Here is a 24,509-nt window from a genome sequence, read left to right on the forward strand (position 1 = left end):
AATTAATTAATTCATTAAGCAAAATAAAATCGCATTTACGATAACAGCGACATGGATAAGAAGGCAAAGGAGTATAATTGGGATGATTATCGACAGCTAATAATACTTCTAAAGTGGGGTGATGTATATCCTCAGGTATACAGAATGGAGTCGTTCTCACGACATTTAAGAGCGAATCGTGATTAGTAAACACCAAATCAAGTGTGCGATTTAGGTGATTAGAAATAGAGTTAATTTGAAACAGAGACAGGTTAAACAATTCATCAAAAAGATAGTGATCAATTGTCGGAATAAAGTAATTTGTATTACAAGTTGCTAACCAAGAAGTGTTGGGAATGTTAAAATCAGCAAGTCTTTATCATTCACATGCTCATAAACCTCTTTAATACAATTATTGTGATGAGCATAAACTTGTAAATCAGAAGAGGGGGGGATATAAGAACATGTGATAAACAGTGAGCGCGATGGGAGAGTTAATTTAACCCCTAAAATCTCCGCATCATGAAGGGACGAAAAGGTAAACTCATCAGAGAGGATACTGGATTTAACCGCAATTAGCACTCCACCCCCTCTGCGCATTGAACGATCAAGTCTAAAAATAGTGAAATTATTTGAAAGTATTTCACTATTATGAATATTATTACTTAGCCACGTTTCAGTAAATGCAATAATATCATATTGTACACTAAAACTGTGTAAGAATAAACTATTAAGTTTAGAATTCAAGCCGCGTACATTTTGATAAAGCAGAGACAGCTGAGAAGAAGATAGGAAAGAATTTAGTTTTTTGGTACAGTGTTAGATGACGATTGCACCGAAGGTAGATTTACAGCAGTAGGAGTAGATCTATTACGATTTTTAGGTCTAAATTCATGAACTACCACATGAGGTGGCCAGAAATTTGGATCACATAAAGTTTTAAAATGTTCTATCGGCACATTTATTTTAAAAGAGGCAATTTCGCGCGGAGCTGCGAAGCTAAACTTCGATATAAAAACCTTAGCCGAAGTCTTGCTTGCTATAAAAGCAGATACTGCCTCACAGGTCGTATCTGATGAAAGCCTAGATAAGAAAACTTGCTTTCGAGGAGAGACGACTGATAAGGATATGCCGGGAGAGGCTGAATTATTAACACTCGTGGCTTGAACAGCAATTGGAGAAGATTCCAATTTTTGAACAGAAACCTGAGTATCAATAGCAGCCTCAACAGAAGAACCAATAGCTTCAGGAACAGGTGATATAGGATCGAGCGAATTAGGAGCGGATGACAAAACTGAAGCGCAAGGTGAGGGAGGGGCAAGCGAATTAGGTGACGGTGTTGGTACAGAGGGAGGTACCAACAACGATAAAGACTCCAAATGAGATAGGGGACTCTCGAAATTAAACTGGGTTAGTATTTCTTCAGCAGCAGCCATATCACTGGATAACTGCTTAGAAATCTTTTTCAGTTTTAAAAACTGAGCCCTTACTGCGCTGTACATTTTAGAAAAGTTGATCTGTCTTTCTAAACAAATCGGACAAGACCAGCGTACACCCCCACTACCAATTTTTACCGTGGACATAATCTTGTCGTAATCACGACCAGTGAGACCTGCACATTTAATATGCATCATATTATCACACAACCAGCAATTGACAAATTGCGCTTGTGCAGAGTCCACTGCCTGCCTGAACGTACAAGATTTTTTGCAACAGCTCATATTGGCAATTGGGATTACAGTAGAAATTAAAGAAAAGCAACAGAAATAAAAACAAAGAGAGTAAAATATGCTGACAGAGCGAGTCCAACAACAACCAGCCGTTGAAGAGCAGAACGAATGATTATGTTGAGAGAGATAATCAACAACAAAAACAGCCGTTACAGAGCGTAGCTAAAGAAACAACAGAGAGTTATTTGCACAGCACGACGACCGAAATCGAGAGAGCAAGTAAGCTCACACGCACACTAACAAACGTGTAAAGAGTAAAGTCAGGGAGCAAAGTGCAAACTAAATGTAAATAAGACGCTGCACCAAACTTCAACAAGATTAAACAACAATTTTAAAAGAAAACACAGCAAACCACGGATCAAACCTTGCACAGGAATATTTAAACAAACCGACCGCAGTTGTGTGAACAATTAATAAAAATGATTAATTAAAAAATCAGGCAAATTTGCGGAGCAGAAAACAAAAGCGACCGTACACTCTCACTGAGAACTCTCTTTTTATGCGTGGGCATTGTGAGTGATTTCCCTAAGATGAGCTAATAGCAAACTTTTTAATTTAGGAAGAGAGAGCTCTAAGGAAAAAACGTGATAATATTTATTAAAATTAACACTAAGAACATGAAACGCACTGTGCAAAGAATAATCCCTAGTGCATACCGGTAAATGAAGCGGACGATAGTGTCTAGTTGTTCGGGACGGAACCGAAAAGTTTAGACGACCCAACAAAGAGGACGAATCAATATCACCACTAATCAATTTATGCAGAAAAACAATTCCTAAAATTGTTCTGCGATTGGTTAGCGATGGAAGATCAATAAGCTGGAGCCTACTATGATAAGACGGTAATCGTAAATTACTGTCCCATCGAAGATCCCTTAAGGCAAAGAGAAGAAACTGTTTTTGGACCGATTCAATGCGATCCTGATGCAGTTTATGCTGCGGAGACCAAACAACAGAGCAATACTCTAAGATGGGACGCACAAGCGACGTAAATAAGCGCTTGGTGATAAAAGGATCTTTAAATTCCTTGGACCAACGTTTAATAAAGCCAAGCACACTTCTGGCTTCATTAATGATGGTAGAAATATGAAGATTAAAATTTAGTTTACAATCGAAAGAAACACCAAGATCTTTGATTGTGTGGATGCGTCGTAAGGAAATATTGCTAATTTTATAATCAACAATTAGAGGAACGGTACGACTGAAGGTCATTGTCATACACTTTGAGCAATTTAAGTCAAGCTGGTTTGCCACACACCAAAGTTGTTATGCATTTAGGTCATCCTGAAGGTGATGATGTCCATTTGCACTGGAGTATGGAAGACAAAGTTTTACATCATTAGCATACATCATATTTCAAAAATGATTAGCAAACACACACACACACGCATACATACAAATACACGCACACACACACGCATACAAACAAACACACGCATACACACACACTCACATATACAGCCGATTGCGCTTGGGTTGCGCTGCAGTGTTGGCAATATTATGAGAACTTATTTGTTGTATAATTTAATTTCTAGACGTACGATCGTAATGAAACTTTCAGAAAGTAATCATAATGTATGTGTATACCGAAGCACAAGTTTCTAGTATTTGATATACGACTTTTACAAAGATGAGGGTGAGGGGGTGAATTTAGGGGTGGGGGGGTAAATTTTAACAAAAACCGAAATTGTATAAAATACACTTTAATATACATTTTAAATTTGGAGACTCTAGCTTGAAAGATGTAGGAGATATAATTTTTTAAGTGATCTTCGATAAGGTTTTTTATCGATAAAAAAGTATCGGAATGAGTTATCGTTTTTTAGTGATAAACTCGATATGCGCGTGATATATACGGACATTAAAAAAAAAAGTTGAAGAGTCTAGCTCTTATATCTTCTGAAATCGACGCGTTCAAACATACGGACAGACGGACGGACGGACGGACAGACAGACGGACAGGGCTAAATCGACTCAGCTCGTCGCCCTGATCAAGAATATATATACTTTGTGGGGTCTGCCACGCCTCCTTCTGCCTGTTACATACATTTTAACAAAACCATTATACCCTGATTTCCCATTTTCAATGGGTTCAGGGTATAAAAAGTATCGATATGCGCGTGATATATACGGACATTTTAAAAAAAAGTTGAAGTCTCTAGCTCTTATATCTTCTGAGATCTCGGCGTTCATACGGACGGACGGACGGACAGACAGACGGACAAGGCTAAATCGACTCAGCTTGACGCCCTGATCAAGAATATATATACTTTGTGGGGTCTGCCACGCCTCCTTCTGCCTGCTACATACATTTCAACAAAACCATTATACCTTGATTTCCCATTTTCAATGGGTTCAGGGTATAAAAAGTAAAGCATTCTTCGGTTGTATAATGCAAATGCTGGGATTTAAAATTGCTACTAGCAGCAAGAGCTTCGCACACAGGCATATAAATGCTCATAGTACATGTAGCAAGGGAGAGTGTGTGCGTGCAGGCTCGTCGCGAAAGCATTTTCACTATGAGCACCAACGCTTTCATACCCTTTCCACAAATAAAATCGAAAACACATATACATATTTTGTACGAGCTTGGCAAACGGTTTGATAAGTTCGGTATACTCTTCACACAGAAGGGAAGGCATGGGTTCTTGCTGCGAAGAAATTTCAATTTTCGTGAGCTGGCAGCTGAGAGCTGCTGCTTGTGCTCACATGCATACACACATATACACATTTGAGAGAGCAGAGAGCATCGAGAGAGAGAGAGAGAGCAAGGGAAACATTTAGCATAGACGGATCTTTTGTTTAACAATCGACCATCTGGGTCGAGCGCATGAAGAGAAATGATTTTGTGTTCCCATATTTTAGTAGCACAAGCCTAAAAAGTGAGGAGCCGAGCAAATACGAACGGTCTGGGAACCAATGCTTGAAAATAAGTGTGCAAAACGCTTTGCACAACGTGTCCGGTCTATGTGTTCTCTGGTTAGTGCTTGTTCTATTTGGGGAAATGCTATCGAACCCCTAATAAAAAATTACATGTTTGAGGAAACAATATACAAATATTTTATTCATTTTTGATATTTATAGTTTTAGCATATATATCATATATCAAATTGTGCCAAGCCCCGACATATATATATTATATATATATATATATATATATATATATATATATATATATATCTTTGGCCGAGCCCCAACATACGTATGTATGTATATACATATGTATGAATATAAACAGCAATGCGGTTTTCATAAATATTTTGCCTAATGATAAAAATGATTTATATTTTTTTGAAACATAATTCCTGGTTCTTCATCGATATTAAGAAATTCATTAGGTACCGAAACCAATGCTTCCGAATTCGTATTTGTTTTCGAAACCTTGCTTAAGTAGTCACTCCTATATGAACTCTCATCAATATTTTGATTTTGCCTTTTACTACGGTGTCGACTACATAAGTTAACACATGTTTTTTGAGTTATTTCATTACTTTCTATTTTATTTTCTGACTCAATAACTGTATTTTTGCAAGATTGATAGCAATTATCACAAGCATCTTTATTATTAGCGCAGTCTGATTGATTTGAATTTGGTGAGGGTGAAGGTTCATATTTGCGGGGGCGACCCCGAGATAAATGACGTCTTTTAATGAACTCATTGTCATCAACCATCCAAAAAGAGCCGAAGTCATCTTCGTAACGTACAAAACATTTATGTAGTGACAAATTTGTTCGAATAGCATTCTACAGTTCCATGCAATTATAGTATTGTAAAATTAACAAGTATAAGAATATATTAATTTTAAATGAATAAACTATTATTACATCAATTATGGAATAAAAAAATTTTTTTGCATAGATATATTGTGTGATATATTGTGTGTCATCGCAGAGGCGGTGATTAGCAATTAATTTTTTATTTTTTTTTTTAAATTATTATTAACAAATTTAAATGGGTATAGCGTCTACCGGATATAACGACGGTTATCTTATCTCTATAACTGGATTCTACTCTATTTACATTTTTGACCATAACAGCAGCTTATGCGCCAAATTTAGGCTTTCTAGTTATATGACTAGACTTTATCCGATTTGCCAAGTCCGATTCAAAACGCCCTAAGGAGAGCATCCGGAAAATGTATACTTTATCTTGACACGAATGTATATTCCAAAATCAAAATCTTCATCTTTAATAGCGGCAAATGGTTTACAATCATACAGCGTGTTAGACAGCAAGCATGGAGGTGGATAAGACCAAAGTACTGCCAACTTTAACGCTCCGTTCAATTCTAACGACTCCAACTGTCCTATTAGGATTAATTAGCTTAATTTAGAATGTCAATATCAGAACAGCCATTATGGTGGATAATTAATAGTCACTTCTTAATAGTGATTATCTTACTGACTTGCAAAATTTTTGCATAATGATTCATAATCTTTGTATTGTAATTGCCGAATTTTTTGATTGTCTTAAAAGGATCCATTATAACAGCGTTTTTCAATTAAATACCGAAACTAGTACTGTTATGGATATAAGAAAACTAGAAAATATATTGAGGCTATAATAATGAATGTCATGCTACTCCTTCCCAGTTCAATAACGAGAGAAAGAATATTATTTTATATGCCGGAAATCGTACTGTTAGAGTATATTATATTTGAATTCTAAGAATTACAAAATATAAGTACTAAATATTTAAGTAAAGCATTCACAAAAAAAATTTAAACTATATGAACGAATACACTTGACTTTGATGGTGTTTATTTATTATTCTGAGCCTGGGTTAATATACCCAAGCTCATGCATATTTTCAACCCTTAAATCTGAGTGTGTAAGGCTTAGCATTGGGCTAATACATATTCTTATCTTATCACTGAGTGTGTAAGACTCCGCGTTGGTTATTAACTATTTATGCCTGAATATTCTGCGGACTGTGACTTCCGGAGTTGCTGTCTGTGGAAATTTTAATAATATACAGGACAAATACAAATTTGATAATTGTTTATATTTTTGACGAAATGATCACCAATCCAATCCTTATGTTCGTGCCTGAACATTCTGCGGGCGCAGAAGGTGTGGCATCCAGATAAACCGAGTGTGCCACGAGTACCTTGGACTTTTGCTTAGGTGGCGGCTCCCACGCTAAGTGAAGTCGAGCCTCTTTGAAGGACTTCCGCGGCTTATATGTGTCATCATTTGTTGCATTAGTAAAACTGATTACATCTGTTGAGGAAGTTGTCAATCGTCTCATTGTTGCCGAAGTCAAGGCCTCCAATTGGTAGATGTCATTCGTTTGATCCTGATGCTTTAGAATAGCTACTGATTCGCTTGTAGTGGTTATGAGTGTTTCCCTTAATATATTGCTACTTCCTTTCCGATCTAATTGTACTTGCAGTGCTGCCAACTGTGGAAATATCATCCATTGGTCGAACTTCCCATTGGATAACTGTTGATGTATCTTCAGCGATACTCAACGTCGATGTCGATGTCGATATTTCCACCCATGTGGGGGCCTGCCGGCGGGTTGAAATCCCACGTTTTGAACACAATTGCATCCAAAGCTGCCTGAGATGCTAGCATCTCATCAGTGGTGACCTCGTCACTGTTATTGGAGGTGCTCACGCAATTTCGGATACTGCCTTCACCATCATTCTTCAGCAGTTCCTTGTCCACTGGCAAATAACGTTTGTAGCGTCTGCATAAACAGTCCCACGCTAACCCACTCCAAATGAGAAATTGCTTATCATAGGCTTAGCCAGCTCCTCTCTCATTAGGGCATTTATATGCCGCTGACCCCCAAATAAGGTAGACAAGCCCTCCAGGGTAACTCCTATTTGGGGTAACGATTCTTTTAGTAACATGGGTGCCTGGCACTCTACTATTGGGGACTGATTAGAAGTCAAGGGCTGCGGCAACGCCCTCTGTTGTTGCTGTGGCGATCGCTGCAACGAGGAACGGTGGCATCCATTTTTGCTCCAAATACCACGACGCGAAGCCTATAGTGGGCAATGGCACTTATAAAGTTTGATTTTAAAGACCGCAGTAACTTAAATTCAGCTTAACTACAGTGAGAGCCCGAAAGTATGCACTACTTCTAATAACTGCTACTTCGCTCCAGCAGTTAGGTTGCTGTCTTTGCTAAGACTTATCAACTCACCAAAGTTAGTGAGCAGCTGATTGTCCGCTGCAATTTCCAGCACTACTAACAGCTGTTAGAGTGAGCGCCCTGATTTTTATTATTTGCACAAGTGTGACGCCTAAAGTTACAAATCTTTTCGAGCTTAAAAAGGAAAGAGGAAAGCCTGACGCCAACACAATGACTCTATTGCCCCCCTCTCTTGCACTACTGGATTCTACTGGGGTACTTCACGAACCGCCGCGCAGTAAGTCTCTGGTAGTTGCCGAGGTCGTTGGGTACGTGTCGCCCACATCATACACGTTTTCTTTTCTGGGAACAAGCTGTAGTCAACGATGGATCACAATAAATATATGCATGTATGTATATGTTTCTACTGTGCAATTTATAAAAATATAGAAATAATTAATTAGAGAAATTGATGAAAAAGTAAAGCTTAACGAGTTTGGACATAAAGGCACGATTACTTACAGTAGGACACTAAAGAAATTACAATACCAATTTACATAAATATCAATAACAATTAGTTAACTAAATCACATTCAATTTTTAGGAAATATTATTCTATAGGAACCTCGCAGGAAGGTCCTGTGGATGGCACTTCCTCAGTCTTCTTTTCCTGGCTTTTTTGTTAAGCCTTCTCGCCAAAGGGATTGGGTGGCCCTCACGTCTTGCAAGGTAGCTAACAGCTACCTTTTGCAATACGTCTCCAACTTTGGGGACCTTGAGATCTTTTTCAATGTCCCTGGTACGAATGTACCAAGGAGCATTCCAAATTTGCCGGAGAATTTTCGCTTGTGCAACTCTAATTTTGTTTAAGTTTGCTTTTGCCGCTATTCCATAAACTTGAAGCGCATATCTCCATTTGGGACTGAGAATTGCTTTATAAATTGTCACTTTACAGTAAAGGACGGCTTAAGAAGCCACGCCATCTTAGCGCGTTTGGTCATTACAGACTTTTTAACCATAGTGGTGTGCACATTAAACGTTAGCCTTCTGTCTAACACTATGCCCAGATGGCTTCTTTTGTGCGGTAGTGTTGAACCCAGCATGCTAATGGGACCACAGTTTTCAAGCCTTGTTGCAAACGTAACGTTTACGCATTTGCTGCCGTTAATGCCAATGTTCCATTTGCGGGCCCAGACTTCAAAACTGCTCACATATTGCTGCAATGAGTCTGTAGCTTTGTTTATGCAGCTACTACTTAATAGTACGGCTGTATCATCGGCATACGTGGCTACCTGTCCATTTTTCCGGTATACTCCTGTGATGTCGCTATGTGAGAGCATATCGGCTGTGAACAGAGTGTACAAGGTAGGGCCGAGAACGCTACCTTGGGGCACGCCTGTACATATTGGCCTTTTTGACGATTGTACACCATCCACGTCAACCCTAAAGCTTCTATCAAGCAGAAAGCTGCTAACCATCTGGTACAGTTGTGGAGGTAGAACACTTCGAAGTTTGAAAAGCAATCCGTCATGCCAGACTCTGTCAAACGCATGCTTTATGTCCATAAAGACAGCAACTGCATACTTCTTTCGCTCAAAAGCATCCAGAATAAAATTGACAACGCGGTGAAGCTGCTCCGGAGTACCATGACTTCTCCTGAATCCAAATTGCCAGTTTGGGATTCTTTGCTCGACAGCTTCAAGTTGCAGGATCCGGTCGAGGAGAAGACTTATTGGCCTATACCCATCAACTTCACTAAAACTCTTTCCAGGCTTGGGGATCATTTTTATCAGCGCTGTCTTCCAAATGTTTGGGAAGTGTCCCAGCCTGAGCATACTGTTTAGAATCAGCACTATAAACAGGAGAGCTTTTTTGGGTAGGAGCTTGAGTGTTCTGTTATCCAGCCTATCCTCTCCAGGAGATTTCTTAACTCTCAGATTTTTAATAATATTTGTTACCTCTTCCAGTGTGACAGGCCGAACAGGCAGCGTCATCTGGAACGGCATATCCAGCTGCAGTTTAACAGTTCTCCGCGTATTTGTGTATTTGAACGGCATGAATCGCTGTTGTAGGCTGTCTGTAAATGTATCAGCTTTTTGCTGGCTGGAGTAGCACCATCTACCTGCCATATCCTTAATCGGTACTTTTGGAGCTGCAATCTTTTTAAAACGGCTTGTGAGCTTCCAAAGGGAGTAGTTAGAAGATGCATCCGGGCCAGCATTTTCCAGAATTTGATCAATATTGCGTTGCTCAATTTTAGCGAGGACTTTTTGTACGCGATTGGAGATTCTTTTATAAATCTGGTGCACGCGTATATCTCCCGTTCTCACATACTCTTTTCTCAACCTTCTCTTCATTCGCAGTAATGCAGTGGCATTTGGGGGCAGCATATTCTGTGGGTGCTGTCGTGCATGACGTACATATTCTGGTGTCGCATATGATGCAGCCACAGATATGTTTCGCATAAACATTGCAATAGCATCTTCTATGTCAGCCGCGCTATCTATTAGAGTTTTTAGATGAATTCTGCTCTCTAAGTTTGTCCTAAATTCATTAATGCGAGTTCCAGGTGTAAGGATGTATTGCCTCATAGGTCTAAGCTGTGGTGACTGATGCAAAGTCGCTACGACCGGCAAATGATCCGACGAAAGCTCATGATGCAGCTGGACAGATAGCTTGTTAGCAGCGAACCCATTAAATATGAAAAAGTCGAGTGCAGAACGAGTAAACAGGGTGTGGAATGAATAAAAAGTTGGTTTTCCCGTTGCTAGGATTTGCCACGTACCACTTGCAATGGCCTCTTGCAGCCGCTTTCCACGACAACAACTCCCCAAATTACCCCACCATTGGTGTTTTGCATTAAAGTCTCCTCCTGCAAAGAACCGGTCTCCCAGGGACCGAAGTAATACCTTAAAGTCATTCACTCCAGGGCTCGTTTGGAGGAAGATAGATTGATGCTATTTTGACGCTTCCGATGGTTGTCATCAAACTCAAACTAGCTCTGTGATCAACATCACATCAATTGATTTAGCATCAAGGAAAAGTCTCAGTTCCTTATTGCTTTTAACCATTCCTATTGCGTTCCACAATCCAATTTTTCAAATCGAATTGATCATTTTGAAATGAGGTACGAAAAGCTTTGCTTCCATTGTTTCCTGGATAAGTGTGAACATTTGATCCATTCTTGCATTTAGATCTGATATTGCCTTTTCTAAAAGGTTAAATTTGCTGCCGAATTCTCGGTCATCGGCATTGTCGTTCGACCTGGACACTTGTGTTCTGGGAATATTTGACTGATTTCCGTTGGGCCTAAAATTATCCGCATAAGAGAAGCCTCTCTGAACAGTGGCGTTTGAAATAAACTGCGCTATAGAACCCTGAATGTCTGCATGGTTGTTATTGTTTGGCAGTGTGTGCTTGGGCAATCTTGCATCAGGCTTTAGCTTTCTGTTTAGCTTCGCTCTGACTGTGCAGCCTTTAAAGCTGGAAACGTGGTTGTCTCCACAATTGGCATATATGGAGGTCTCACTAGACTTAAGCTGGCAATTCTCAGCGCCAGTAAAATGGTCACCTGAGCACTTACCATATACTGGGCTTTTAAGGCAATAATTTTTCGAGTGTCCGTAGTCTTGACATCTGAAGCACTCGACTATTTCCCTGTTGGGTTTCGCCTTTAATACTGTAACTCTGTGCGTTCCGATATGAGGTCTTTTTAGGGCCTCTGCTACATTTGGCGTCTTTTGTAAATTAACAAAGAACATGCTTTGTCTTGTTTTAGCATCTATCAATTGATCATCATCCTCTTTATTGATCTCAATATTGCGCCAGTCTCGTTTCCTGAGACAGTAGATGTTCAGTACTGTGAGGTTTTGATCAGCAAAAGTACGTTCAATTCGCTGTTTTAAGACGTTGGGGTGTAAGTCTTTAATGACCACTCTATATGGTGTGTTTTCTCTCAGTTGGTGATGCCAAAATTGACAATTTTGCTTGGATAATATGTCAACGACAGATCTAAATGCGTTTGAATTCTTTGTATAAATACGCGAGATTCCAGATCTAGATGTGCCTATATCATAGTAGGAATCCGCAATAACAGAGTTTGATCATATTATTAACCTGCGGCACGCAAATGGCTTGAGGTTTAGGCCTTCACCTTAGGCTTTTGTTTTCCTGTTCCTCTCTATCAGGTTGACGGTTGTTTTCATTTTCCCTGTCTTGAACTTCTTCGTCCATATCCATTAGGCATTGGGCTTCTTTAGCCAGAGCTGCAAAGCGATTGCTATAATTAACTGCCGAGGAAGATGAAGCAGGGCTTTCGGTTAGGCTCCCAAAATTTGAGCTTTGTTGGGCTGGCTTCATTTTGAGGATTGTTTTTGACAGTTTGTCTGCTTTTTTTTTGCTTTTTCCAGCTAGCCAGCGTAGTAGATTGGAAAGTGCAGTCTTTTTTTTGTGGAGGGCTAGCAGCCACATTTGCGCAAGAAGATGCAGCGCTGGAAACAAGGGTAGTAGAGCATATTCTCCCAGTAGAATAGCTAGCAGTGCAGCTAACATTAGAAAGAGTTAGGGTGCTCGTAGTAATGGTGCTTGTGCTTGTAGCGACCAAACCCACTATATTTTTTGCCGCAAGAGTTTTATTCAATTGCTGTTCAGCCAGTAGGATGCGCAGCTCTGCAGACGACGCTTCAGCTAATTTCTTCATCATCTCAAACCTGTCCTGCTTGATAGTAAGTTGGGGTTGATTAGATGAGCTTTCATCCATTTTGGGCAAGATTCACAAATTTGTTGCTTCTAAATTTGCGACTTCCCAAGAGTATGCAACACTAATTGTTAACCTTCCTAGGACAACAACTAACCAGTTCCACTTCCGTGGACACCAACCAGTGGTCAGCTGATTTGACAAGCGGACGCTGGCAGGCGGCCGGAGCCGAACTTACGAGTTTCACTTTAACAATTAATTTGCGAAGTGCTCTGTATTATTGTGTTCACCGTGTCTTTAAAAAGACACTGTAAAAGTTATTGGAATGTATTAGCAAGTAAGCAAACTCTAGTCGAGAGCGCTCGACTAGATACTACCCTAAACCAAACTAATAGTTTTTATTTAGTATAGCACATTTAGTATGGCTCAAATTTCAATTTCGATGTATTTAAAAATATAAATGAAATAGAAAACTCATTTAATCAAATATATAAAAATTTTGAAACAATTAAAAAAATGAACTACAACACGCTCTGGGTTTGAACCCGAGACCTCGCGATCAAGCGCCGCGCCTTCTACCATGACGCCACCCCTCTGTTCTGATTTGCAATGTCAAAACTAAATAGATTCACTGCTGCAGCGCCATCTACCAAATCTAAGCCAAACTAACTGCTGAAAAAAGTCACTTTAAGAATGTACAAGAACAACCAAACTAATAAAAACGTAAATATAGTATGGTTAAAATTTCAATTTCGATTTTTGAAAAAATATAAGAGAAATTTAATCAAATATATAAAAATTTTGAAGCGATTAAAAGAAAACTACAACACGCCCTGGGTTTGAACCCGAGACCCCGCGATCGAGCGCCGCGCCCTCTACCATGACGCCACCCCTCTGTTTGAATTTGCAATATCAAAACTACATATTCTATTGAATAATTGACAAATTTGAAAAAATTAAAAATCATGCAGAATTAGCTACAGTGGCATCTGCCTTGATTGATAATGTTTTTAATCGATAATAGTTATCGGTCATTTACGGTCATTTAAAAAAAAGATCAAGTCTCTAGCTCTTATATCTTCTGAAATCGACGCCTTCAAACATACGGACAGACGGACGGACGGACGGACGGTCGGACCGACGGACAGACAGACGGACAGGGCCAAATCGGCTCACCTCGTCGCCCTGATCAAGAATGTATATTTTGTGGGGTCTGACACGCCTCCTTCTGCCTGTTACATACTTTTAACAAAACCATTATACCCTGATTTATTTTCAAAAAAACAGAAAAATTTGCAGAGAAGAAAAACAAACACGTCTGTTCACTCTCACTGAGAACTCTCTGTTAGCTGAAATCAATTATTAAATTTTCATTTTGTAATTGTAAAGTATAAAATTGCAATGTAGCGTAGCAATCTAATCCACCCTGAAATATCCGTTTTCATATAATCAAACCCGGTACGGATGATTAGACAGACAGGCATATGTGAATTAGCTCGGTATAATGAGAAGTAGAGCCTGGCCCGTAAAGCTTAAATGCACAAATATATAAATATTTTATATTTTATATTTATTAGTTTCACAATATATTTCACTTTCTCTTGAAAACACACAAACTTATTTACTTAATAAAACATTTAACTGCAGTATATAAATTTTCGAATCAGCACTACGTACACTAATCAGAGAACACATAGACCGGACACGTGTGTAAAGCGTTTTGCACTCTTTTTTTCGGACGTTAGCTCCCACACAACTTCCTCAACTTAGAAGTTGAAGTTCCTCAACTTACTGTCGAAAATTCAGTTTTTCTCGATTTGCCACTGAGCGTAGACACTTCACTTTTGGCCAGATCAAAAAATTACAGGGTATTTTGATATACCACGTCAAAATTTGATTGGCGGATAGAGTAGGTTACCAGTAACTTAACTATCCAAATATGAAGCTCTAGCCCCTGTGGGCGGAAATATGTATATCCACCAAAAGTATTTCGTATTGGGAGGTCAGCCTGAGCATATATTCCAAATTGGAGGTGTCCAAAATATAGCAGAATTTGAAAAATCACTATATCCCTAGTGGAAATGTACAAGAGTATGTGTACGAAATTCCAAGTCTCTAACTTCAAAAGTGCCGAAAAAATTTAGTTCATATGGATAGACGGACGGACAAAACGGACACTGCGGAAAAATTCAAGACTCTAGCTCTTATATATTCTGCAATCGACGCGTTCTAAAATACACATAGACGGACGGACAGGCGAATAGACAGACGGGCGGACAAGGCTAAATCGACTTAGCTCGCCCTCCTGATCATGTGCTCACTTCATAAGGCAGACCAACGGCAAATTTTGGGCTTTACAATTTGCACAGCAGAAAAGGTAACGCACGCAGGTCACAAATGCTCATATATGTAGCAAGGGACTACAAGTGTGTGTGTGCATGCCTGTCGCGAGATCATATTCTTTATGCGCCTCTACGCATTCATACCCTTCCCATAAATATATATCGAAACGCTAACATTTTGTTTGCATGAATGTCGCAAACGATTTTAAGATTTCGGTATACTCTTCACTCAAAAGAAAAGAGCTGGGACCGTCGCGAAGAAATTTTAATTTTTGTGCGCTGCTGAGCTTCATGATTTGAGAGCCCACAGAGAGAGAGAGAGAGTTAGAGAGAGAGAGGGAGAGTAAGACAAAAAACGAAAAGCGCATACATGACCATTTCGTTTGCGTGCTTAAAGCGCACTGATTTCGTCGTGCTATCTTTCATTAGACAGATGTTGCGGATAGACGAATGGACGGACGGACGGACAGGGCAAAATCAACAACCACTCTGATTTTTCATTTTCGTGGGTGCAGGGTATAATGATAAGGAGCATTTGTAGCATAAGAGCTCTCAATTAATACAAACTATCTTTTTATTATAATATTAGTGTGATCGCTTGATTGGAGCAATTTTTTGTATATGTAAATATACATATATCTATATGTATGTATGTACATATACATATGTTTCTAGTGTGCAAGTTATAAAAATATAGAAATAATTAATTAGAGGAAAGCATAAATGATGAAAAAGTAAAGAATGTCCCACATACCCAAAGTTTAAAGCTATATAAAAATTATTATCCATTGAACCTTTCACTCCTGCTAAATTACTAGCAGCAGCCGTTGTACGTTGTGGTCGTCTTTTATAGAATTCTATTTCATCTACAGTCCATACAGCGCCTTTTACATTCTCAACACGCATGAAGCATTTATGTAGAGACAGATTGTGACGTACTGCATTCTAAAGTTATTTATATTGTTAGCTTAAATCAATTATTAAATTTGATTTGTGAATATATATGTGCATCACATATTTTGTGTAATAAGTATAGAATTGCAATATAGCGTAGCAATGTAATCCACCCTGATATAATCGACAGGAACAGGACAAGTAGTGTAAAGGATTTTGAACCCTTTTTTTCGAGCTTAAGCACCCCAGACCACTTCGTATTCACTCGGCTCCTTACTTTTTGGTTCGATTTACGAAAATATACGAAAGCACAATCATTTCGCTTAAAAATAAGCGTGCCTCTGCAATTCGAAAACGAAATCTTTCACACAATTCTAAGTGTAGTAGGCACACTCAAACTCTCATGTTCCATGAATACACACATCTACAACATACACACACGCACATGTAAAAGCATACAGGCATACGAATGCTTCTACAAGTGATATCCAAAATTGTGAGCATAACGTCCCCTGCGTACACACAATCAAACATATGTGTGTAAGTGCGATTCGGAGCTCTAAATTACTACAGGCAGCTCATACATGTATCAAGGAGCTGTAGTGGGTGTGTGCACGCTCGCCGCAAAAACATTTTCATTATGCGTACCAACACTTTCATACCCTTCCCACAAATAATAGCGAAAACACAAATATTTTGTACGAGCTTGGCAAATGGTTCGAAGAGCTCGGTATACTCTTCACTCAGAAGGGAAGATATGGTTTCTTGTCTGGGGTGTTAATGCTCGCAAAGTGTGCGAAAAGCTGTACACTAATTATCCGATCTATGTGTTCTATGGTTAGTGGTTATACATTCAAATGTTCATCCAGACAAATGGACGGAAAAACGGACATGGCTTTATAAAATCAGCTCTTCGCCTTGATCAAGAATATTTAATATATATAACAGTGCTCATTATATACATTTTCCCATTAAAAATATACCCTGATTTTATATTTATATATATAAAAGAGAGTTGTTAAAAGTGTTCCTACACTTATAACTCTGGATCTGCGGGACCAATTTTCATGGTTTTTGATGTGTTGGATTTGTCTCCGCTACGAGTAGGATAGTAGATCTTAAAAATACTGAAAAAATTTCACGAATACTTGAAAAACACGGGTTTTTCCTAAGGATTCAAATTTTTATTGATACTCAGTAGGCTTGATAACAGTGACAGTTTTCGGTCCTGCTTTCATATTATACAATAGTATAGGAAGTAAATAAACAAATGTAGTCAGTCAGCCTACGGCACAGCCTCAGGCGAACCTGACTATTCATGAAAAAAAGCACATTTGATAAAAATAATACGCGTGCTTACAGAAGCTAAATATCTCGAAAGTTCAGGTATTTGTTTGTCTCAAACATAAATTTGTGTAAATTATTTATATTTATATTTCTCGATTGTTTTATGAGGTTTTGTGCGAGGGCATATTCAGTACTACTATTAATAAAAATACAGCGTCCTAGAAGATCTAGTCTTTCCCGGCGGACCCATGATGCAATTAGGCAACGGAATTTCGAGAGTCAATTATCTGACGAAGAAAATAAAATGATTGGTACTCTTATTCATTCAAATCTATCGACTGTGTAACAAACGAAGAAGAAGCCACTAATCATCCAACTGAGTTTTTGAACTCCCTGGATGTGCCCGGTTTACCACCGCACAACAACTGAAGGTTGGCTCGGTAGTTATCATGCTTAGAAATTTAAACCAACCAAAACTGTGCAATGGAACGCGTTTGGTGATAAGAAAACTGATAAGCAATGTGATTCACGCGTCGATGAGGAAGTTCTTATTCCTAGGATTCCCATGATCCCAACAGATATGCCCTTTGAGTTTAAACGAATTTAATTCCCGATTCGTGTTGCCTTCGCCATGACGATCAGCAAATCACAGGGCCAATCTTTGACAATTTGGGGTCTCAATCTAGAATATGCGTGTTTTTCTCATGGTCAATTTCACGTGGCATGCTCACGTGTTGGCAAACCATCCGCATTATTTGTTCTTGCATCTGACCAAAAAACAAAGAATGTCATTTACCACAAGGTGCTTGAAGGTGCTTAAGCAATTTGGTAGCAAAATTTAGCTCTAATACTGTAGAAAGTTCAGTCTTTCTCGATTTCGCCTCCACTGGGCGTAGACCCTTAATTTTTAGCCAACTCATGGATCAAGCTAACCGTAAACTAGCTGCAAAATTTGTATGCTTACGCTAAAAAAATGAAAAGACTATATGCCACGCCTATAAAGAGGCATATTGGGGAATCGATAAAGGAGGTAACTTAACTATCAACATTTGAAGCTTCTAGCTCTTATGCCTTAGGAAGTATAACCGTTTGCGCTTGGCCACGCCTCCTATGGGCGGACATGTATCCAACAAGCTCTTTTGCCTTGGAAGGTCGGCCCGATTATATATACAAAATTAGAGGTCTCTAGCATCAATGGTGTCCAAAATATAGCAGAATTTGAAAAATCACTACATGTTATATGTCTGCCCCTGGTAGGCGTAGACATATAATTTATTCATCAATTTTTATAGAATCATAACATTAGCTCACGAGTAAAATTTCTCGTTCTAGCTTAAAAACTCTAGAAGATAGTTTTATCCGATTTGCCACGCCCCCAATGGTCTTAGATATATCCGCCATAGCACGTGATCTTGGCTGGTCGATGCGAATCTATATTCCAACTTTCAGCTTTCTAGCTATTCGACTAATGTGATTTCTGGCATATCTGAGGATGGATTTGCAAATTGCCACGCCCCCAGTGGGCGGATTAATAATACGGATTACTTAATACTTTATGAATCCGAGGTATACACGAGTATTTGTTCCAAATTTCAAGTCTGAAGCTTCAATAGCGCCGAATTGAACTGCGTTCATACGTATAGACGGACAGACAGACTGACGGACTGACGCACAGACGGACAGACAGCAAGACGGACATTGCATTGAACCAATATACTCATTGCACTTTCGTGAATGAGTATAAAAATTACAAAATTGTTGTATGCTATAAAATATATAGTTTCTATTAAAACTAAATTACAATAAAGTATAGTATGTACCTTCCAAGTTGCTGCATTTCTCCGAAAGTAACAAAATGTATTTTGAAACCAATTATATATCTCGTTTAATGTTAACTGCTTGTCTGGTGAGTCAATGATAGCCTTTGGATAAACAAAGAACATTTTAATATATATAAGTTTATAAATAATTTATTATACATTATATATATATTGATATCAAATTATTTTAAAAATCTATGGTAAGATAACTGGATATGCCTAATAAAAAATTAAAATTGTTTAAATTGGCGCGTCTAAATTTTTTAAAAAGTGTGCTTTAGTCAAGTTTGATGACTTCAGCTCGAAAATTGTGGAAGCTATAGTTACAAAAACTGGTAAGCTTAAGAAAAGGCACTAATCATACAATATATATACAACTGGACATGTTTTCTACACAGGAAAAAAATTTAAAATCAGGGACTAGTCAACTTTTTCTTTGCTTGCCGCAGTTTTTATAAGATCGGACTGTCAAAATATGACACGATGTTCAGTGCGTTGCGAGCGCTCCAATGTAATGGACACATTCTCATATGGAGCATTAATATGTACTATTTTTTGTTACTCTATCTCACTCTATGCTCTTACCCTTTCTCTATAGTCACATACAATTTACAATTTATACGGGCAAATAAAGTTTCACACAGAGAAGAGTTCGGCACACCCTTCACTCAGAAAGGAGGAATTGGGATTGGGAGCGCTCACATTGCACTGACTTTGTTGTGCCATATTTGGCATAATGACACTGAGCCGAGAAAATACGAAGCTGACTAGTCCTTTCTGATCCATCGGGATGGAAAATATTTGCACATTTTTAATGAAGAAAATAAGTAAGAGTGCTCTAGTCGAGGCTACTCGCTGCTCGACTATGGTATGGTATATCGTTCTTTTTTGTGCACACATACATACACATGAATTCACACGCACGTATAACTACGCGCTCTGCTAACTGCACATTCAGCAGCGACTTCGCTTGGGGTGAAGTGTGAACAATATTATGTGAATTTATTTTTTGAATAATTTCTCTTGTAGTAGGATTATCTTTTTAATGCTTTCAGACGTTATTATTACATTCTAAACACCAATTCTTTTGTATTTAAAATACGGTTTTTGCACATTTGTGTCGCGTAGTATCTAAAATCTGTAAATTACAAATGTATATATAGAATTAATCTTAAGTTTCCAGGTCATAAAGCACTAATTAGAGAATACATAGACACACTTTTTCCGAGCATTGCGACCCCAAAACAACTACGCATTTGCTTGGCTCCTCACTTTTAGGGTCGGGCTACAAAAATATACGAAAGCACAATCATTTCGCTCCAAGCGCTTGGCAGAGATGGTCGATTGTTGCCTCTGCTCTTAAATATGTATATGTACATATGTATTCATGTGAGCACAAGTAGCAGCTCACGAAAATTTAGCTCTTCAAGTCGTAGATTTTATTGTGTCACTAACCAGACAACACATAGACCGGACACGTAGTGCAAAGCGTTTTGCACACTTATTTTCGAGTATTCGAGCGTGCACATTCGTCGCGAAAGCATTTTCACTATTGGCACCAACGCTTTCATACCCTTTCCACAAATAATATCGAAAACACATATACATATTTGTACGAGCTTGGCAAACGGTTTAATAAGTTCGGTATACTCTTCACACAGAAGGGAAGGCATGGGTTCTGGCTGCGAAGAAATTTAAATTTTCGTGAGCTGCTGCTTGTGCTCACATGCATACACATATACACATTTGAAAGAGCGGAGAGCATCCAGAGAGAGAGAGAGCGAGAGAGAGAGCAAGGGAAACATTTAGAATAGAGGGATCTTCTGTTTAACAACCGACCATATCGGTCGAGCGCATGAAGAGAAATGATTTTGTGTTCCCATATTTTCGTAGCACAAGCCTAAAAAGTGAGGAGCCGAGCAAGTACCAATGCTCGAAAATAATTGTGCCAAACGCTTTGCACTACGTGTCCGGTCTATGTGTTGTCTGGTAAGTGATTGTGTGTACGCATGGGATGCGATGCTCACAATTATCGGATATCACTTATAGAAGCTTTTGTAAGCCCGTGTGCCTTTGAGTAGATATTGCTTGCATTCGAGTATATCATATTTGTTCGATAACTCATCTGATATCTTTTTATCGAGAATAATCGACACATTGATTTCGTTATTTCAGCTTAATTTGAATACTATTAGACCTGGAGATGTCCGATTCATTGTGCGTATATGTGTATTTAATAGATAAAAAGATTTTATAATCTACAGATTTTAGATGCCGTGTGATTTCGTTACTAATTTGTAAAAAACGTATTTCAAGTACAGCGACTTGTGCTTTGAAATATGCACACATTTGAAAATTATGATCATGTTTCATAAAGATAGTCTAACAAGAAAGATTATGCAAAACATAAATTCTCAGCCTAAGCACAGCCACTGCTAAGGAAAGGACTGATTAGTAAAGAACGTGCTTATACTTGCGTGTGGATATTATTTTGTGTGTTGGCATAAAATAAGTGCATAATGATTAGAATACAAAGTTTAGGCTTTCTCCTATTCGAGCAGTCTTGACTAAAGCACTCTTACTTGCTAAAAACTAATTTCAATAAAAATGATTGGTTTTAATTTACCTGTCTGATAAGTGACGCATATGTAAAAGGGGGACGTACATCAGCATTTTTATAAAATTCCCTATTGCGTTGAATTTCTGAAAAAAAGAAAAAGAAATTGTCAGTAAAAGAAATAAAATTGTTGGAGGCGCTGCTCAGTGGTTGCGCCCATAGGCCAAAAATAGAACTTTTCAAGTACATCTAGATTTTATCGCAAATATAACTGTAAGTTCTAAAAACAGCTCCATAACACAGAATATGTGTATGTAAGTGTCAATGCCAGTACCGCGAACCAGTAGGAGAACAAGGGTTATGTTATGAACAGAATGCTGTTAATAGCATTACTGGTATGATGTGGGAGGAGCAATTCTTGTTAATGGGATCTGGCATTAACATACTGAGCCACTATTCCTCACAATCAAAGTGCCCCTCAAATCCGTGCGGAGTCAAGTTTCCAGTTTGAATCAAGCAGTTACAGCTCATGCACATAAGCTATGCAACTTTTACATTGGTTCTCCTTTGAAGCCGAGACAGAGAACCGAAGCATCTGTATGTTAATGCCAGATCCCATTAACAAAAATTGGTTAAGTTACCAGTAACCTCCACTATCGATTCTAAAAATAATATTGTTACGCCTCTTTATGGGCGTGGCATTTAAAAAAGTACCCTGTAATTTTTTCAGTTTTTTAGCGTAAGCATCCAAATTTAGCAACTAGGTTACGGTTAGATTGTTCCATGAGGTGGCCAAAAATGAAATGCCTACGCCCAGTAGGTAACGCCCGACTGCAACGTTCTTACTTGTTATACCCTGAACTCATTGAAAATGGGAAATCAGGGTATAATGGTTTTGTTAAAAGTATGTAACAGGCAGAAGGAGGCGTGGCAGACCCCGAAAAGTATAAATATTCTTGATCGGGGCGACGAGCTGAGTCGATTTGGCCCTGTCCGTCCGTCTGTCCGTATGTATGAACGCGTCGACCTAATAAGATATGAGAGTTAGAGACTTCAATTTTTTTTTTTAAACGTCCGTATGTATCGCATATCGACATTATAACCTTATAGAAAATCAGTTATAAAATTATATCTCCCACATCCTTAAAGCTAGAGTCTACAAATTTAAAATGTATATTAAGATGCATTTCATACAATTTCGATTTTTGTTAAAATGAACCCCCCATTTATATCCACCCCCTCACCCTCATATTTGTAAAAGGCGTACTTCAAATTCTAGAGACTTGTGCTTCGGAATGTACATACATGTACAAAAATATATATATTTTATGCTGTGTGCCACACCTCCTTCTGACTCTTACATACTTTTCAGTAAAACCATTACAACCCGATCTCCCATTTCCAATGGGTTCAGGGTATAAGAATTAAAAGTTTCCTGCTGAACCACCACAATCTACGCCCAATCGTTTGCGACTTATATATATAGATATATTTATAGAAGCTTAATATCATGTTTGTAAAAATAACTAAAATAAAATCTTCGGTAGCTCAGCATACACTGCCACAATGTCGTTCGAGTAAATAGTAATTAAAACGAAATGGTATTATTGTTAGGATGCCATGTAGCAAAAAAAAAAAAGACAGAGTTGCGGCAAAATCAAAAACATGAATAGAGAAATTAATGGCAATTGGAACTATTAGAATTCTTGCTACTCTTATATGACTTGCGTAGCCTTTACCATTCACGCTACTGCTTTAGTTGATCAGCAAGTAGCTAAAATAAATAAAGCGTCATCTGACAAAACTACATTAACGGCTAAGACCTGATAGGGATTCCTATATTATGCTAGAAAGCGTACTATTGTCTGGACGCATAGAATAAACGATGAATGTTTGTACATGTATAGGAAAATTGCGCTGATCTGCTGCTAGCTTAAAATTGTATAAATTATACATGTTACACCTGAGACTTGAAAATAGCACTACTTAATCAAGTTGACATGATTATTTTGTAATCGGTAAAGTCCAACTATAACGTTCTGAACTGTTTGATGTAAATTTACATTATAATAAGCAGTATAATAATTGAGAAAGGCCATATTTCTTCTCTTTTTTGATGCCTAACTTTACGTTTTTTTTTTTACAATAATCAATAATGAAATGCGTTAGCTAAATGTCGTGTTTTTTCATCTATTCTTAGAGCAGTAGAATAATTGAGAAAGGCCATATTTCTTCTCTTTTTTGATGCCTAACTTTACGTTTTTTTTTTACAATAATCAATAATGAAATGCGTTAGCTAAATGTCGTGTTTTTTCATCTATTCTTAGAGCGTTAAATGTGTGTCCGATTTTCTACTCTATTGCAGTGAAGTCATCATATGTATACTACATAAAGCAATCAGAGATAAATGGTTTTGGAAACTGATGCACAAATTCTACTGTGGAAAATTTTGTGCACAAGATGTCTAGTATAGGCTAGGTGGACATATGTAGGTGCGGCATGGTTAGACAAAACATTAAAAATAATTTGAATGATCTCTTCAATACCTTACTCACCATGTTGTACATCAAGACCAGCTCTCTCTAGCATATATGGGAGACCTAAAATAAGATTACAAATATTTATATCATAATGTAATATAAACATATGTATGTAACAAAAACTTTGGCCTTGTACTATTGTAAATCCACATCTAATTTTATGCTAGCAAGTAAAGTAATAAACTAGCAAGTAAGTTTTTGAGTACAATTTAAAGCAAGTAAGGAGGTTTTAGTCAAGACTGCTCGACTATGAGATACTATTAACCCTCTAAGCAGATAATCTAATCGAATGCACTTTTATGGTAGTTTGGGCGTGGTGTGAGCCCGTTCACCGGAAGAGTAAATCTCCAGCTGTGTAAACTGCCTGATCTTGGAGTGAATGCCGGCAGCGACGCCGAGCGTTCCTCGGCCGGCAGTCTACCGCCGTAGTAGCCCTATTAAAGTCCCATAACGCAACCGCGCAACCCTGAGAAATCCGCAGAGCTCGGTTTCTGTCGCCCTCCCGCATGCGAATGCGTGGGCGTGGTCAGTGAGGTTATACCGCGTGGTCACTTAACCTCCAACTGGTATCTTTCCTTC

The 24,509-nt window shown here is 38.3% G+C and overlaps 1 protein-coding gene and 1 long non-coding RNA gene across 2 annotated transcripts in view; one reads left to right on the top strand and one right to left on the bottom strand.

The window, feature by feature from the left end:
* The window catches only part of LOC108658186 (MICOS complex subunit Mic10-like), a 184,225-nt gene that overhangs the window by 106,187 nt on the left and 53,529 nt on the right, over window positions 1-24,509 (top strand). The window lies entirely within an intron of this gene.
* The window catches only part of LOC149092490 (uncharacterized), a 43,018-nt gene continuing 37,391 nt past the window's right edge, over window positions 18,883-24,509 (bottom strand). The window contains exons 3-5 of the long non-coding RNA XR_016196976.1: window positions 23,937-23,990; window positions 21,460-21,536; window positions 18,883-18,935 (exon numbers count right to left, since the gene is read on the bottom strand). This is a non-coding gene — a long non-coding RNA (uncharacterized LOC149092490). The remainder of the gene's footprint in view (window positions 18,936-21,459; window positions 21,537-23,936; window positions 23,991-24,509) is intronic.

The sequence above is a fragment of the Drosophila navojoa genome, chromosome 2 (assembly GCF_054131105.1).
Source record: "Drosophila navojoa isolate 15081-1374.11 chromosome 2, UAZ_NAV_1.0, whole genome shotgun sequence".
Taxonomy (NCBI): Eukaryota; Metazoa; Arthropoda; class Insecta; order Diptera; family Drosophilidae; genus Drosophila; species Drosophila navojoa.